Source organism: Schistocerca cancellata, unplaced genomic scaffold (assembly GCF_023864275.1).
Source record: "Schistocerca cancellata isolate TAMUIC-IGC-003103 unplaced genomic scaffold, iqSchCanc2.1 HiC_scaffold_411, whole genome shotgun sequence".
In the NCBI taxonomy this organism is placed as follows: domain Eukaryota; kingdom Metazoa; phylum Arthropoda; class Insecta; order Orthoptera; family Acrididae; genus Schistocerca; species Schistocerca cancellata.
Window position 1 is genome coordinate 297,504 of NW_026046428.1, and position 12,139 is coordinate 309,642.

General features: G+C 53.9%; 27 non-coding genes across 27 annotated transcripts; 22 read left to right on the forward strand and 5 right to left on the reverse strand.

Moving 5' to 3' along the window:
• The first annotated feature begins 152 nt into the window (after positions 1-152).
• Trnak-uuu (transfer RNA lysine (anticodon UUU)) lies at positions 153-225 on the forward strand. Its single transcript has one exon. It is a non-coding gene; the product is annotated as a tRNA-Lys (tRNA).
• A 139-nt stretch (positions 226-364) lies between these two features.
• On the forward strand, positions 365-446 carry Trnas-aga (transfer RNA serine (anticodon AGA)). Its single transcript has one exon. It is a non-coding gene; the product is annotated as a tRNA-Ser (tRNA).
• Positions 447-722: 276 nt separating this feature from the next.
• Positions 723-794, reverse strand: Trnag-ucc (transfer RNA glycine (anticodon UCC)). The gene has a single exon. It is a non-coding gene; the product is annotated as a tRNA-Gly (tRNA).
• Positions 795-1,609: 815 nt separating this feature from the next.
• Trnam-cau (transfer RNA methionine (anticodon CAU)) lies at positions 1,610-1,682 on the forward strand. Its single transcript has one exon. It is a non-coding gene; the product is annotated as a tRNA-Met (tRNA).
• A 322-nt stretch (positions 1,683-2,004) lies between these two features.
• Positions 2,005-2,076, forward strand: Trnae-uuc (transfer RNA glutamic acid (anticodon UUC)). Its single transcript has one exon. It is a non-coding gene; the product is annotated as a tRNA-Glu (tRNA).
• A 296-nt stretch (positions 2,077-2,372) lies between these two features.
• Positions 2,373-2,445, forward strand: Trnak-uuu (transfer RNA lysine (anticodon UUU)). The gene has a single exon. It is a non-coding gene; the product is annotated as a tRNA-Lys (tRNA).
• Positions 2,446-2,584: 139 nt separating this feature from the next.
• Positions 2,585-2,666, forward strand: Trnas-aga (transfer RNA serine (anticodon AGA)). The gene has a single exon. It is a non-coding gene; the product is annotated as a tRNA-Ser (tRNA).
• A 276-nt stretch (positions 2,667-2,942) lies between these two features.
• On the reverse strand, positions 2,943-3,014 carry Trnag-ucc (transfer RNA glycine (anticodon UCC)). Its single transcript has one exon. It is a non-coding gene; the product is annotated as a tRNA-Gly (tRNA).
• Positions 3,015-3,829: 815 nt separating this feature from the next.
• On the forward strand, positions 3,830-3,902 carry Trnam-cau (transfer RNA methionine (anticodon CAU)). Its single transcript has one exon. It is a non-coding gene; the product is annotated as a tRNA-Met (tRNA).
• A 322-nt stretch (positions 3,903-4,224) lies between these two features.
• On the forward strand, positions 4,225-4,296 carry Trnae-uuc (transfer RNA glutamic acid (anticodon UUC)). The gene has a single exon. It is a non-coding gene; the product is annotated as a tRNA-Glu (tRNA).
• Positions 4,297-4,592: 296 nt separating this feature from the next.
• Positions 4,593-4,665, forward strand: Trnak-uuu (transfer RNA lysine (anticodon UUU)). Its single transcript has one exon. It is a non-coding gene; the product is annotated as a tRNA-Lys (tRNA).
• Positions 4,666-4,804: 139 nt separating this feature from the next.
• Positions 4,805-4,886, forward strand: Trnas-aga (transfer RNA serine (anticodon AGA)). Its single transcript has one exon. It is a non-coding gene; the product is annotated as a tRNA-Ser (tRNA).
• Positions 4,887-5,162: 276 nt separating this feature from the next.
• On the reverse strand, positions 5,163-5,234 carry Trnag-ucc (transfer RNA glycine (anticodon UCC)). Its single transcript has one exon. It is a non-coding gene; the product is annotated as a tRNA-Gly (tRNA).
• Positions 5,235-6,049: 815 nt separating this feature from the next.
• On the forward strand, positions 6,050-6,122 carry Trnam-cau (transfer RNA methionine (anticodon CAU)). The gene has a single exon. It is a non-coding gene; the product is annotated as a tRNA-Met (tRNA).
• A 322-nt stretch (positions 6,123-6,444) lies between these two features.
• Trnae-uuc (transfer RNA glutamic acid (anticodon UUC)) lies at positions 6,445-6,516 on the forward strand. The gene has a single exon. It is a non-coding gene; the product is annotated as a tRNA-Glu (tRNA).
• A 296-nt stretch (positions 6,517-6,812) lies between these two features.
• On the forward strand, positions 6,813-6,885 carry Trnak-uuu (transfer RNA lysine (anticodon UUU)). Its single transcript has one exon. It is a non-coding gene; the product is annotated as a tRNA-Lys (tRNA).
• A 139-nt stretch (positions 6,886-7,024) lies between these two features.
• On the forward strand, positions 7,025-7,106 carry Trnas-aga (transfer RNA serine (anticodon AGA)). Its single transcript has one exon. It is a non-coding gene; the product is annotated as a tRNA-Ser (tRNA).
• Positions 7,107-7,382: 276 nt separating this feature from the next.
• On the reverse strand, positions 7,383-7,454 carry Trnag-ucc (transfer RNA glycine (anticodon UCC)). Its single transcript has one exon. It is a non-coding gene; the product is annotated as a tRNA-Gly (tRNA).
• An 815-nt stretch (positions 7,455-8,269) lies between these two features.
• Positions 8,270-8,342, forward strand: Trnam-cau (transfer RNA methionine (anticodon CAU)). The gene has a single exon. It is a non-coding gene; the product is annotated as a tRNA-Met (tRNA).
• Positions 8,343-8,664: 322 nt separating this feature from the next.
• On the forward strand, positions 8,665-8,736 carry Trnae-uuc (transfer RNA glutamic acid (anticodon UUC)). The gene has a single exon. It is a non-coding gene; the product is annotated as a tRNA-Glu (tRNA).
• Positions 8,737-9,032: 296 nt separating this feature from the next.
• Trnak-uuu (transfer RNA lysine (anticodon UUU)) lies at positions 9,033-9,105 on the forward strand. Its single transcript has one exon. It is a non-coding gene; the product is annotated as a tRNA-Lys (tRNA).
• Positions 9,106-9,244: 139 nt separating this feature from the next.
• Positions 9,245-9,326, forward strand: Trnas-aga (transfer RNA serine (anticodon AGA)). Its single transcript has one exon. It is a non-coding gene; the product is annotated as a tRNA-Ser (tRNA).
• A 1,162-nt stretch (positions 9,327-10,488) lies between these two features.
• Trnam-cau (transfer RNA methionine (anticodon CAU)) lies at positions 10,489-10,561 on the forward strand. Its single transcript has one exon. It is a non-coding gene; the product is annotated as a tRNA-Met (tRNA).
• A 322-nt stretch (positions 10,562-10,883) lies between these two features.
• On the forward strand, positions 10,884-10,955 carry Trnae-uuc (transfer RNA glutamic acid (anticodon UUC)). Its single transcript has one exon. It is a non-coding gene; the product is annotated as a tRNA-Glu (tRNA).
• A 296-nt stretch (positions 10,956-11,251) lies between these two features.
• On the forward strand, positions 11,252-11,324 carry Trnak-uuu (transfer RNA lysine (anticodon UUU)). Its single transcript has one exon. It is a non-coding gene; the product is annotated as a tRNA-Lys (tRNA).
• A 139-nt stretch (positions 11,325-11,463) lies between these two features.
• Positions 11,464-11,545, forward strand: Trnas-aga (transfer RNA serine (anticodon AGA)). Its single transcript has one exon. It is a non-coding gene; the product is annotated as a tRNA-Ser (tRNA).
• A 276-nt stretch (positions 11,546-11,821) lies between these two features.
• On the reverse strand, positions 11,822-11,893 carry Trnag-ucc (transfer RNA glycine (anticodon UCC)). Its single transcript has one exon. It is a non-coding gene; the product is annotated as a tRNA-Gly (tRNA).
• Positions 11,894-12,139: the final 246 nt, after the last annotated feature.

The following is a 12,139-nucleotide window of genomic DNA, read 5'->3' on the forward strand; positions in this document are numbered from 1 at the left end:
GGCACTGGTCCGCTGTTGGGGTGCTACCAGCGTCAGTGGGAAGTCGGTGAAGTCGCCAGTTGCGCCAGAAGCCAGCAATTACCGTAGTACGCCTACACACGCGTTCCAGTTATTCACATTGCTTGCAGTCGCTCCAAGCACAACAAGCGTGAGCCCGGATAGCTCAGTCGGTAGAGCATTAGGCTTTTAACCTAAGTGTCCAGGGTTCGAATCCCTGTTCGGGCGAAGATTTTAACGCTTCCGTAATGGCTCGTCTCGTAGCGCTGGTAGCCCTGCCGTAATCAGTGCACCGAGTTCGTTTCCTGTCAACATTCTGCGCAGACCGGTTGCATTTTTCACGATTCGAGGGAAGCTTTAGCTACGAGCAGTCGTGGCCGAGTGGTTAAGGCGTCTGACTAGAAATCAGATTCCCTGTGGGAGCGTAGGTTCGAGTCCTACCGACTGCGTCGGTTTTTTTATTTTTTGTTTCAGAAGAGAGAGCAGAAAATTTCGCAGTTTGCCTGTCGTTTTGGTACCTCGCTACACCTCACCTCTCACAGTCGTTTATAGCGCCTGTCCTTTTGATAAGGGCGAATTCCAAGCGTCAGCTTTCGCGTCAGCCGAGCAAAGTCGGGACAAGTCGGGACATACTACAGGATGGCCTGCGTGGAGCGACGACGGAAAGAAAACGTTAATTCAACAGCACGTGGCTCACATACTCATACGCATAGATTTGCGCCCGTTGCGGTGGCCGGGAATCGAACGCGGCTCAACTGCTCGGAAGGCAACTATGCTCACCATTACACTACCACCGCACAGCCGCTGCTCGCAACGCCGCGCTGTGTCGGCTTCCCGCCCGCCGGCAGTGGCCCACGGTGATAGTAGCTGTAGACGCTTTACGAGGTAGGAGGGTGCATTCGGGCAGCGCCTCCACGCACGCTGCGTCTTTGGGCAAGGCTCGTCGCCGCGGCCGCAACGTTACTCACACAATAGTGACGAGCGGTCGCTTTGAGGCAGTGTAGTGGGGGACTCCGCGTGTGTAGCACTTTTTTCGGTTGTATCCGACGTCGCTGGGTGGCAATCCCACTTTCCCTGCAGACAGCTGCTCGGGAATATGCTCGGGAAGCACGGACGTCATCGGACGTCCGCCCCCAACAAATGCAACTAACAAAATGAGAACAACAACTAAAAAAGTGGTAGGTTGTTCGACTACCACGCGGGCGGCCCGGCTTCGATTCCCGGCCGATGCATCGTTTTGCTGTTCTCGCTATAGTGCTGCCGCGCCGATTGCTCGCTTGAGGTGCGCCAGCCTCAGGAATGTATAGCAGGATTCGCTGTGAGAAGAACCAAACATGCAGCACGCAAGAGACCCTACTTGGACGGCCGCGTGCTGTTACTGAACTCCAGCGTCGGCCTGGCCCTACAGGCCGCTGTGTTCAGGTGCCGCAAGGGCGATGTACTGTAACCTCAGGCAGTGCTGCTTTCCGTCGTTAAAAAAGCTGCGGCAGCAGTTTACTCTAGCAAGTCGGGAAAGCACGCGTAGCGACACAACAGATTCCTGAGAAAGCGCAAACTGTCTATCTCTAATATGTGAGACTTACCAAGATTCCTGGGATGATGGTTGCAACGAGCCTCGGTAGCGCAGTAGGTAGCGCGTAAGTCTCATAATCTTAAGGTCGTGAGTTCGATCTTCACCCGGGGCATTTAATTTGCTGTACATCACGGCTGAATTAACGGCGTTGCTATTGCTAGCGAACGAACTTAATTGTCGTTTGTTATCCACAAGGAGTCCACGCCTCAGCGTCACAATGTTTACTTCCAATTATGGCAAGGTACAACTTTGATCATTCTCCTCCCCTGTTATGAGTGAAATATGATGCAAACAGCAATGAATAGACAGTTTCGAGCTGTGCGCCATGCCAGTCTGCACGCGCAAAAATGCTCGCAAACAGAGAACAACACTGAGTCCGGATTGAGCACGAAATGCGAGAAGAGAGGGAGTAAATCTCACGTTTCTCGAGCAAATCCGGTGTGGTCTAGTGGCTAGGATACCTGGCTTTCACCCAGGAGGCCCGGGTTCGATTCCCGGTACCGGAAGGGAAGTTTTTGCGCACACGACCCTCCATCTTTTGGCCTTCCAACCTTCGTTTGTCGCCCTCCTTCCGGAGCTTCAACCGAACGTAATCGGGGGAAGCAGGCACAGGATGCAATTACTGTCAGCACCGGGATAAAGGGAGAAGAGGCACTGGTCCGCTGTTGGGGTGCTACCAGCGTCAGTGGGAAGTCGGTGAAGTCGCCAGTTGCGCCAGAAGCCAGCAATTACCGTAGTACGCCTACACACGCGTTCCAGTTATTCACATTGCTTGCAGTCGCTCCATGCACAACAAGCGTGAGCCCGGATAGCTCAGTCGGTAGAGCATTAGGCTTTTAACCTAAGTGTCCAGGGTTCGAATCCCTGTTCGGGCGAAGATTTTAACGCTTCCGTAATGGCTCGTCTCGTAGCGCTGGTAGCCCTGCCGTAATCAGTGCACCGAGTTCGTTTCCTGTCAACATTCTGCGCAGACCGGTTGCATTTTTCACGATTCGAGGGAAGCTTTAGCTACGAGCAGTCGTGGCCGAGTGGTTAAGGCGTCTGACTAGAAATCAGATTCCCTGTGGGAGCGTAGGTTCGAGTCCTACCGACTGCGTCGGTTTTTTTATTTTTTGTTTCAGAAGAGAGAGCAGAAAATTTCGCAGTTTGCCTGTCGTTTTGGTACCTCGCTACACCTCACCTCTCACAGTCGTTTATAGCGCCTGTCCTTTTGATAAGGGCGAAATCCAAGCGTCAGCTTTCGCGTCAGCCGAGCAAAGTCGGGACAAGTCGGGACATACTACAGGATGGCCTGCGTGGAGCGACGACGGAAAGAAAACGTTAATTCAACAGCACGTGGCTCACATACTCATACGCATAGATTTGCGCCCGTTGCGGTGGCCGGGAATCGAACGCGGCTCAACTGCTCGGAAGGCAACTATGCTCACCATTACACTACCACCGCACAGCCGCTGCTCGCAACGCCGCGCTGTGTCGGCTTCCCGCCCGCCGGCAGTGGCCCACGGTGATAGTAGCTGTAGACGCTTTACGAGGTAGGAGGGTGCATTCGGGCAGCGCCTCCACGCACGCTGCGTCTTTGGGCAAGGCTCGTCGCCGCGGCCGCAACGTTACTCACACAATAGTGACGAGCGGTCGCTTTGAGGCAGTGTAGTGGGGGACTCCGCGTGTGTAGCACTTTTTTCGGTTGTATCCGACGTCGCTGGGTGGCAATCCCACTTTCCCTGCAGACAGCTGCTCGGGAATATGCTCGGGAAGCACGGACGTCATCGGACGTCCGCCCCCAACAAATGCAACTAACAAAATGAGAACAACAACTAAAAAAGTGGTAGGTTGTTCGACTACCACGCGGGCGGCCCGGCTTCGATTCCCGGCCGATGCATCGTTTTGCTGTTCTCGCTATAGTGCTGCCGCGCCGATTGCTCGCTTGAGGTGCGCCAGCCTCAGGAATGTATAGCAGGATTCGCTGTGAGAAGAACCAAACATGCAGCACGCAAGAGACCCTACTTGGACGGCCGCGTGCTGTTACTGAACTCCAGCGTCGGCCTGGCCCTACAGGCCGCTGTGTTCAGGTGCCGCAAGGGCGATGTACTGTAACCTCAGGCAGTGCTGCTTTCCGTCGTTAAAAAAGCTGCGGCAGCAGTTTACTCTAGCAAGTCGGGAAAGCACGCGTAGCGACACAACAGATTCCTGAGAAAGCGCAAACTGTCTATCTCTAATATGTGAGACTTACCAAGATTCCTGGGATGATGGTTGCAACGAGCCTCGGTAGCGCAGTAGGTAGCGCGTAAGTCTCATAATCTTAAGGTCGTGAGTTCGATCCTCACCCGGGGCATTTAATTTGCTGTACATCACGGCTGAATTAACGGCGTTGCTATTGCTAGCGAACGAACTTAATTGTCGTTTGTTATCCACAAGGAGTCCACGCCTCAGCGTCACAATGTTTACTTCCAATTATGGCAAGGTACAACTTTGATCATTCTCCTCCCCTGTTATGAGTGAAATATGATGCAAACAGCAATGAATAGACAGTTTCGAGCTGTGCGCCATGCCAGTCTGCACGCGCAAAAATGCTCGCAAACAGAGAACAACACTGAGTCCGGATTGAGCACGAAATGCGAGAAGAGAGGGAGTAAATCTCACGTTTCTCGAGCAAATCCGGTGTGGTCTAGTGGCTAGGATACCTGGCTTTCACCCAGGAGGCCCGGGTTCGATTCCCGGTACCGGAAGGGAAGTTTTTGCGCACACGACCCTCCATCTTTTGGCCTTCCAACCTTCGTTTGTCGCCCTCCTTCCGGAGCTTCAACCGAACGTAATCGGGGGAAGCAGGCACAGGATGCAATTACTGTCAGCACCGGGATAAAGGGAGAAGAGGCACTGGTCCGCTGTTGGGGTGCTACCAGCGTCAGTGGGAAGTCGGTGAAGTCGCCAGTTGCGCCAGAAGCCAGCAATTACCGTAGTACGCCTACACACGCGTTCCAGTTATTCACATTGCTTGCAGTCGCTCCATGCACAACAAGCGTGAGCCCGGATAGCTCAGTCGGTAGAGCATTAGGCTTTTAACCTAAGTGTCCAGGGTTCGAATCCCTGTTCGGGCGAAGATTTTAACGCTTCCGTAATGGCTCGTCTCGTAGCGCTGGTAGCCCTGCCGTAATCAGTGCACCGAGTTCGTTTCCTGTCAACATTCTGCGCAGACCGGTTGCATTTTTCACGATTCGAGGGAAGCTTTAGCTACGAGCAGTCGTGGCCGAGTGGTTAAGGCGTCTGACTAGAAATCAGATTCCCTGTGGGAGCGTAGGTTCGAGTCCTACCGACTGCGTCGGTTTTTTTATTTTTTGTTTCAGAAGAGAGAGCAGAAAATTTCGCAGTTTGCCTGTCGTTTTGGTACCTCGCTACACCTCACCTCTCACAGTCGTTTATAGCGCCTGTCCTTTTGATAAGGGCGAATTCCAAGCGTCAGCTTTCGCGTCAGCCGAGCAAAGTCGGGACAAGTCGGGACATACTACAGGATGGCCTGCGTGGAGCGACGACGGAAAGAAAACGTTAATTCAACAGCACGTGGCTCACATACTCATACGCATAGATTTGCGCCCGTTGCGGTGGCCGGGAATCGAACGCGGCTCAACTGCTCGGAAGGCAACTATGCTCACCATTACACTACCACCGCACAGCCGCTGCTCGCAACGCCGCGCTGTGTCGGCTTCCCGCCCGCCGGCAGTGGCCCACGGTGATAGTAGCTGTAGACGCTTTACGAGGTAGGAGGGTGCATTCGGGCAGCGCCTCCACGCACGCTGCGTCTTTGGGCAAGGCTCGTCGCCGCGGCCGCAACGTTACTCACACAATAGTGACGAGCGGTCGCTTTGAGGCAGTGTAGTGGGGGACTCCGCGTGTGTAGCACTTTTTTCGGTTGTATCCGACGTCGCTGGGTGGCAATCCCACTTTCCCTGCAGACAGCTGCTCGGGAATATGCTCGGGAAGCACGGACGTCATCGGACGTCCGCCCCCAACAAATGCAACTAACAAAATGAGAACAACAACTAAAAAAGTGGTAGGTTGTTCGACTACCACGCGGGCGGCCCGGCTTCGATTCCCGGCCGATGCATCGTTTTGCTGTTCTCGCTATAGTGCTGCCGCGCCGATTGCTCGCTTGAGGTGCGCCAGCCTCAGGAATGTATAGCAGGATTCGCTGTGAGAAGAACCAAACATGCAGCACGCAAGAGACCCTACTTGGACGGCCGCGTGCTGTTACTGAACTCCAGCGTCGGCCTGGCCCTACAGGCCGCTGTGTTCAGGTGCCGCAAGGGCGATGTACTGTAACCTCAGGCAGTGCTGCTTTCCGTCGTTAAAAAAGCTGCGGCAGCAGTTTACTCTAGCAAGTCGGGAAAGCACGCGTAGCGACACAACAGATTCCTGAGAAAGCGCAAACTGTCTATCTCTAATATGTGAGACTTACCAAGATTCCTGGGATGATGGTTGCAACGAGCCTCGGTAGCGCAGTAGGTAGCGCGTAAGTCTCATAATCTTAAGGTCGTGAGTTCGATCCTCACCCGGGGCATTTAATTTGCTGTACATCACGGCTGAATTAACGGCGTTGCTATTGCTAGCGAACGAACTTAATTGTCGTTTGTTATCCACAAGGAGTCCACGCCTCAGCGTCACAATGTTTACTTCCAATTATGGCAAGGTACAACTTTGATCATTCTCCTCCCCTGTTATGAGTGAAATATGATGCAAACAGCAATGAATAGACAGTTTCGAGCTGTGCGCCATGCCAGTCTGCACGCGCAAAAATGCTCGCAAACAGAGAACAACGCTGAGTCCGGATTGAGCACGAAATGCGAGAAGAGAGGGAGTAAATCTCACGTTTCTCGAGCAAATCCGGTGTGGTCTAGTGGCTAGGATACCTGGCTTTCACCCAGGAGGCCCGGGTTCGATTCCCGGTACCGGAAGGGAAGTTTTTGCGCACACGACCCTCCATCTTTTGGCCTTCCAACCTTCGTTTGTCGCCCTCCTTCCGGAGCTTCAACCGAACGTAATCGGGGGAAGCAGGCACAGGATGCAATTACTGTCAGCACCGGGATAAAGGGAGAAGAGGCACTGGTCCGCTGTTGGGGTGCTACCAGCGTCAGTGGGAAGTCGGTGAAGTCGCCAGTTGCGCCAGAAGCCAGCAATTACCGTAGTACGCCTACACACGCGTTCCAGTTATTCACATTGCTTGCAGTCGCTCCATGCACAACAAGCGTGAGCCCGGATAGCTCAGTCGGTAGAGCATTAGGCTTTTAACCTAAGTGTCCAGGGTTCGAATCCCTGTTCGGGCGAAGATTTTAACGCTTCCGTAATGGCTCGTCTCGTAGCGCTGGTAGCCCTGCCGTAATCAGTGCACCGAGTTCGTTTCCTGTCAACATTCTGCGCAGACCGGTTTCATTTTTCACGATTCGAGGGAAGCTTTAGCTACGAGCAGTCGTGGCCGAGTGGTTAAGGCGTCTGACTAGAAATCAGATTCCCTGTGGGAGCGTAGGTTCGAGTCCTACCGACTGCGTCGGTTTTTTTATTTTTTGTTTCAGAAGAGAGAGCAGAAAATTTCGCAGTTTGCCTGTCGTTTTGGTACCTCGCTACACCTCACCTCTCACAGTCGTTTATAGCGCCTGTCCTTTTGATAAGGGCGAATTCCAAGCGTCAGCTTTCGCGCCAGCCGAGCAAAGTCGGGACAAGTCGGGACATACTACAGGATGGCCTGCGTGGAGCGACGACGGAAAGAAAACGTTAATTCAACAGCACGTGGCTCACATACTCATACGCATAGATTTGCGCCCGTTGCGGTGGCCGGGAATCGAACGCGGCTCAACTGCTCGGAAGGCAACTATGCTCACCATTACACTACCACCGCACAGCCGCTGCTCGCAACGCCGCGCTGTGTCGGCTTCCCGCCCGCCGGCAGTGGCCCACGGTGATAGTAGCTGTAGACGCTTTACGAGGTAGGAGGGTGCATTCGGGCAGCGCCTCCACGCACGCTGCGTCTTTGGGCAAGGCTCGTCGCCGCGGCCGCAACGTTACTCACACAATAGTGACGAGCGGTCGCTTTGAGGCAGTGTAGTGGGGGACTCCGCGTGTGTAGCACTTTTTTCGGTTGTATCCGACGTCGCTGGGTGGCAATCCCACTTTCCCTGCAGACAGCTGCTCGGGAATATGCTCGGGAAGCACGGACGTCATCGGACGTCCGCCCCCAACAAATGCAACTAACAAAATGAGAACAACAACTAAAAAAGTGGTAGGTTGTTCGACTACCACGCGGGCGGCCCGGCTTCGATTCCCGGCCGATGCATCGTTTTGCTGTTCTCGCTATAGTGCTGCCGCGCCGATTGCTCGCTTGAGGTGCGCCAGCCTCAGGAATGTATAGCAGGATTCGCTGTGAGAAGAACCAAACATGCAGCACGCAAGAGACCCTACTTGGACGGCCGCGTGCTGTTACTGAACTCCAGCGTCGGCCTGGCCCTACAGGCCGCTGTGTTCAGGTGCCGCAAGGGCGATGTACTGTAACCTCAGGCAGTGCTGCTTTCCGTCGTTAAAAAAGCTGCGGCAGCAGTTTACTCTAGCAAGTCGGGAAAGCACGCGTAGCGACACAACAGATTCCTGAGAAAGCGCAAACTGTCTATCTCTAATATGTGAGACTTACCAAGATTCCTGGGATGATGGTTGCAACGAGCCTCGGTAGCGCAGTAGGTAGCGCGTAAGTCTCATAATCTTAAGGTCGTGAGTTCGATCCTCACCCGGGGCATTTAATTTGCTGTACATCACGGCTGAATTAACGGCGTTGCTATTGCTAGCGAACGAACTTAATTGTCGTTTGTTATCCACAAGGAGTCCACGCCTCAGCGTCACAATGTTTACTTCCAATTATGGCAAGGTACAACTTTGATCATTCTCCTCCCCTGTTATGAGTGAAATATGATGCAAACAGCAATGAATAGACAGTTTCGAGCTGTGCGCCATGCCAGTCTGCACGCGCAAAAATGCTCGCAAACAGAGAACAACACTGAGTCCGGATTGAGCACGAAATGCGAGAAGAGAGGGAGTAAATCTCACGTTTCTCGAGCAAATCCGGTGTGGTCTAGTGGCTAGGATACCTGGCTTTCACCCAGGAGGCCCGGGTTCGATTCCCGGTACCGGAAGGGAAGTTTTTGCGCACACGACCCTCCATCTTTTGGCCTTCCAACCTTCGTTTGTCGCCCTCCTTCCGGAGCTTCAACCGAACGTAATCGGGGGAAGCAGGCACAGGATGCAATTACTGTCAGCACCGGGATAAAGGGAGAAGAGGCACTGGTCCGCTGTTGGGGTGCTACCAGCGTCAGTGGGAAGTCGGTGAAGTCGCCAGTTGCGCCAGAAGCCAGCAATTACCGTAGTACGCCTACACACGCGTTCCAGTTATTCACATTGCTTGCAGTCGCTCCATGCACAACAAGCGTGAGCCCGGATAGCTCAGTCGGTAGAGCATTAGGCTTTTAACCTAAGTGTCCAGGGTTCGAATCCCTGTTCGGGCGAAGATTTTAACGCTTCCGTAATGGCTCGTCTCGTAGCGCTGGTAGCCCTGCCGTAATCAGTGCACCGAGTTCGTTTCCTGTCAACATTCTGCGCAGACCGGTTGCATTTTTCACGATTCGAGGGAAGCTTTAGCTACGAGCAGTCGTGGCCGAGTGGTTAAGGCGTCTGACTAGAAATCAGATTCCCTGTGGGAGCGTAGGTTCGAGTCCTACCGACTGCGTCGGTTTTTTTATTTTTTTTTCAGAAGAGAGAGCAGAAAATTTCGCAGTTTGCCTGTCGTTTTGGTACCTCGCTACACCTCACCTCTCACAGTCGTTTATAGCGCCTGTCCTTTTGATAAGGGCGAATTCCAAGCGTCAGCTTTCGCGCCAGCCGAGCAAAGTCGGGACAAGTCGGGACATACTACAGGATGGCCTGCGTGGAGCGACGACGGAAAGAAAACGTTAATTCAACAGCACGTGGCTCACATACTCATACGCATAGATTTGCGCCCGTTGCGGTGGCCGGGAATCGAACGCGGCTCAACTGCTCGGAAAGCAACTATGCTCACCATTACACTACCACCGCACAGCCGCTGCTCGCAACGCCGCGCTGTGTCGGCTTCCCGCCCGCCGGCAGTGGCCCACGGTGATAGTAGCTGTAGACGCTTTACGAGGTAGGAGGGTGCATTCGGGCAGCGCCTCCACGCACGCTGCGTCTTTGGGCAAGGCTCGTCGCCGCGGCCGCAACGTTACTCACACAATAGTGACGAGCGGTCGCTTTGAGGCAGTGTAGTGGGGGACTCCGCGTGTGTAGCACTTTTTTCGGTTGTATCCGACGTCGCTGGGTGGCAATCCCACTTTCCCTGCAGACAGCTGCTCGGGAATATGCTCGGGAAGCACGGACGTCATCGGACGTCCGCCCCCAACAAATGCAACTAACAAAATGAGAACAACAACTAAAAAAGTGGTAGGTTGTTCGACTACCACGCGGGCGGCCCGGCTTCGATTCCCGGCCGATGCATCGTTTTGCTGTTCTCGCTATAGTGCTGCCGCGCCGATTGCTCGCTTGAGGTGCGCCAGCCTCAGGAATGTATAGCAGGATTCGCTGTGAGAAGAACCAAACATGCAGCACGCAAGAGACCCTACTTGGACGGCCGCGTGCTGTTACTGAACTCCAGCGTCGGCCTGGCCCTACAGGCCGCTGTGTTCAGGTGCCGCAAGGGCGATGTACTGTAACCTCAGGCAGTGCTGCTTTCCGTCGTTAAAAAAGCTGCGGCAGCAGTTTACTCTAGCAAGTCGGGAAAGCACGCGTAGCGACACAACAGATTCCTGAGAAAGCGCAAACTGTCTATCTCTAATATGTGAGACTTACCAAGATTCCTGGGATGATGGTTGCAACGAGCCTCGGTAGCGCAGTAGGTAGCGCGTAAGTCTCATAATCTTAAGGTCGTGAGTTCGATCCTCACCCGGGGCATTTAATTTGCTGTACATCACGGCTGAATTAACGGCGTTGCTATTGCTAGCGAACGAACTTAATTGTCGTTTGTTATCCACAAGGAGTCCACGCCTCAGCGTCACAATGTTTACTTCCAATTATGGCAAGGTACAACTTTGATCATTCTCCTCCCCTGTTATGAGTGAAATATGATGCAAACAGCAATGAATAGACAGTTTCGAGCTGTGCGCCATGCCAGTCTGCACGCGCAAAAATGCTCGCAAACAGAGAACAACACTGAGTCCGGATTGAGCACGAAATGCGAGAAGAGAGGGAGTAAATCTCACGTTTCTCGAGCAAATCCGGTGTGGTCTAGTGGCTAGGATACCTGGCTTTCACCCAGGAGGCCCGGGTTCGATTCCCGGTACCGGAAGGGAAGTTTTTGCGCACACGACCCTCCATCTTTTGGCCTTCCAACCTTCGTTTGTCGCCCTCCTTCCGGAGCTTCAACCGAACGTAATCGGGGGAAGCAGGCACAGGATGCAATTACTGTCAGCACCGGGATAAAGGGAGAAGAGGCACTGGTCCGCTGTTGGGGTGCTACCAGCGTCAGTGGGAAGTCGGTGAAGTCGCCAGTTGCGCCAGAAGCCAGCAATTACCGTAGTACGCCTACACACGCGTTCCAGTTATTCACATTGCTTGCAGTCGCTCCATGCACAACAAGCGTGAGCCCGGATAGCTCAGTCGGTAGAGCATTAGGCTTTTAACCTAAGTGTCCAGGGTTCGAATCCCTGTTCGGGCGAAGATTTTAACGCTTCCGTAATGGCTCGTCTCGTAGCGCTGGTAGCCCTGCCGTAATCAGTGCACCGAGTTCGTTTCCTGTCAACATTCTGCGCAGACCGGTTGCATTTTTCACGATTCGAGGGAAGCTTTAGCTACGAGCAGTCGTGGCCGAGTGGTTAAGGCGTCTGACTAGAAATCAGATTCCCTGTGGGAGCGTAGGTTCGAGTCCTACCGACTGCGTCGGTTTTTTTATTTTTTGTTTCAGAAGAGAGAGCAGAAAATTTCGCAGTTTGCCTGTCGTTTTGGTACCTCGCTACACCTCACCTCTCACAGTCGTTTATAGCGCCTGTCCTTTTGATAAGGGCGAATTCCAAGCGTCAGCTTTCGCGCCAGCCGAGCAAAGTCGGGACAAGTCGGGACATACTACAGGATGGCCTGCGTGGAGCGACGACGGAAAGAAAACGTTAATTCAACAGCACGTGGCTCACATACTCATACGCATAGATTTGCGCCCGTTGCGGTGGCCGGGAATCGAACGCGGCTCAACTGCTCGGAAGGCAACTATGCTCACCATTACACTACCACCGCACAGCCGCTGCTCGCAACGCCGCGCTGTGTCGGCTTCCCGCCCGCCGGCAGTGGCCCACGGTGATAGTAGCTGTAGACGCTTTACGAGGTAGGAGGGTGCATTCGGGCAGCGCCTCCACGCACGCTGCGTCTTTGGGCAAGGCTCGTCGCCGCGGCCGCAACGTTACTCACACAATAGTGACGAGCGGTCGCTTTGAGGCAGTGTAGTGGGGGACTCCGCGTGTGTAGCACTTTTTTCGGTTGTAT